The sequence below is a fragment of the Galeopterus variegatus genome, unplaced genomic scaffold, assembly GCF_000696425.1.
Source record: "Galeopterus variegatus unplaced genomic scaffold, G_variegatus-3.0.2 Scaffold695, whole genome shotgun sequence".
NCBI classification, from domain to species: Eukaryota; Metazoa; Chordata; class Mammalia; order Dermoptera; family Cynocephalidae; genus Galeopterus; species Galeopterus variegatus.
Window position 1 is genome coordinate 112,074 of NW_007726806.1, and position 3,159 is coordinate 115,232.

The following is a 3,159-nucleotide window of genomic DNA, read 5'->3' on the forward strand; positions in this document are numbered from 1 at the left end:
TTGCCGGTCCCGGTCCGGTACAGGGGCAACACTGAGGGTTGCGATCCGTTGCCGGACACGAAAAAAGACAAAAAGGAAAAAAAAAAAAATGAACAATTCAAATAGTATATTACGTAATGAAAGCTGCAGGGTGACCAAAGTAGTACACAGAGGAAAATTCATAGCCTTGACCACATTTATAAGAAAATGAGAAATTCTAAAAAGCTTAAAAAAATAAATGAACCAAAAAATAGATTAATTAAAAATAAAGGAACCAAGCTTTGAATTCAAGTAACTAGAATAGAATCAATGTAAATAGAAAAGAAATAAGGGTAAAAGTGGAAGTAGCTCTGGGCGTTTTTTGAGATGGTCCTTTAGCACTAACACAATCAAAAACTGTTTCTTTAAAAACACCAAAGGAGATAAATCTTAGGCAAGTACAGTCAAGAAAAGTACAAATAACATCAGGAAAGTGGGGGAAAGTATATTAATTACAGATGGAGACTTTTTTTTTTTTAATCTTTCCTTTTTGTCTTTTTTCGTGACCGGTAACGGGATCGCAACCCTCAGTGTCGCGCCCGTACCGCGACCGGCAATGGAATCACAACCCTCGGTGTTGCGCCCTCACCGTGCTCAACCAGTGAGCGCACAGGTCTGTATATGGGATCCGAACCCTCGGCGGGAGCGCCGCCACGCTCCCAAGCTCCGCACTCTACCGAGTGTGCCACCGGGCCGGCCCGACTTTTTTTTTTAATTGCAAGATGAGTTTTAGGGGAGTCAAGAAAGAAACAGACCAGAGAGGGAGAGACAGCAGTAGTGGCGGCAGAGCTGGGGGAAAAAATCCCTCACTCCCCCTGCCACAGGATAGTGGGAAAGGCAGACACTAGAGACAGAAAAAGATGGAGGACCATGTAAGGTCTACACTTAGTAGCCTCTGAGTTCTGATTCAAGAAGTAGGGAGGAGTGAACTTAGTGACACACTGCAGGACAAAGGGGACAGAAAAGCAAAACTCTAACCCAAGCCTGGTCCTACCTGAGTTATCCAAGACTTTATCAACAGGCTATTCAGCCCAGAGAACTACTCAACCCTCAAAGTCCCTTAAAGAAGTTATCCCTTATTTCCCTTTTCTGGGATGCCTGAGCCTCCTGTCCAACCCTCTAGCCAAACCCCAAGACCACTGAGGCTGAAGTGTTTGAATAGGGTCTACCTTGCTCTCCTTACTGGACACTAGATAAAGAGAACCTTTCCGGAAAGTCAGGGTGTGTGTGATCTTCAGCCCTTGAGATGCTCATGGTTATGGTGGGGGTGGATGATTTATCTGAAGACTTTCTGGAAGGAGCCCCTAAGGAATTGCCTCAGCCCACAGACATGACCAAGACTCTGAGCCTCCCTAGGTGCCTTGGCCCTACCATGGGTACTACAACATCCACCCCCATTTATTGAGTGCTTACTGTATGCTTAGTTCACATGATCTCATTTAACCCTTGCATTTAATAATTGCAACAATGCACAATTGGACAGATGAGAAAACAGGCTGAAAGAGGTCAGGCCTCTGACCCAAGATCATAAGTGGTGGAGGTCAGCCCCAGGCCTGCCCATCTCCTCCATAAATACATACTCTGCTCTTAAACAATATGGCTTTAAATATTTACAACCACAAGGAGAAATGGTCGGAACCACAGTTTTGCTGGAGGACTAAAGCCCACTCTCAGAAACTAAAAGACCAAGCAGACAAAATGATAAGGATCTCAAGGAGATGAATAATGGAATAGCAAATTCAATCAAATAGATATGTACAAGGCTTTGTACCCAACAAAGAATGGACATCCTGTCTAAACACTGGGAGCCTTCGCAAAAACAGATCATGTATTGGACTGCAAAGGGTATCATATATTGGACTGCAAAGCTCAACATTTAGACTTACGTACTAGACACAATGCAATAAAATTATAAATCGATGATGACGTATAGCTCCTCAAACCCACATAAGTGAAAATGTTGAAGTCAAATAATGTTGGGCTGGCCAGTTAGCTCAGTTGGTTAGAGCGTGGTGTTATATGACCAAGGTCAAGGGTTTGGATCCCTGTACCCACCAGCCACCAAAAACAAATAATGAGTTAAATATAAGTCAAAACATAAATCACAAAATATTCAGAGCTGAATGACAAGACCACTGCAAATCTAAACCTGTGGAATGCAACAAAAAAATATACTCAGAGGTCAATTTAAAGTTTTAAGTGCATTTATGATAACGGGGTTGGGGAGGGGAGGGAAGGGACACAGAAAATAAATAAGCAGCCAAAGAAGTACTCAGAGGGGAATTTGTAGCCTTATATGAAATAACTAAAAATAAACTAGTTAAGCTTTCAACTCAAGCATCCACAAAAAGAACAAATTACCTCAAGGAAAGTCAAAGGAAAACATTAAGAAAATCAAATCCGGGCTGGCCCGGTGGCGCACTGGAGAGTGCGCCACTTGAGAGCGCAGTAGCGCTCCTGCCGAGGGTTCAGATCCCATGTGGAGANGGATCTCAAGGAGATGAATAATGGAATAGCAAATTCAATCAAATAGATATGTACAAGGCTTCGTACCCAACAAAGAATGGACGTCCTGTCTAAACACTGGGAGCCTTCACAAAAACAGATCATATATTGGACTGCAAAGCTCAACATTTAGACTTACGTACTAGACACAATGCAATAAAATTATAAATCGATGATGACGTATAGCTCCTCAAACCCACATAAGTGAAAATGTTGAAGTCAAATAATGTTGGGCTGGCCAGTTAGCTCAGTTGGTTAGAGCGTGGTGTTATATGACCAAGGTCAAGGGTTTGGATCCCTGTACCCGCCAGCCACCAAAAACAAATAATGAGTTAAATATAAGTCAAAACATAAATCACAAAATATTCAGAGCTGAATGACAAGACCACTGCAAATCTAAACCTGTGGAATGCAACAAAAAAATATACTCAGAGGTCAATTTAAAGTTTTAAGTGCATTTATGATAACGGGGTTGGGGAGGGGAGGGAAGGGACACAGAAAATAAATAAGCAGCCAAAGAAGTACTCAGAGGGGAATTTGTAGCCTTATATGAAATAACTAAAAATAAACTAGTTAAGCTTTCAACTCAAGCATCCACAAAAAGAACAAATTACCTCAAGGAAAGTCAAAGGAAAA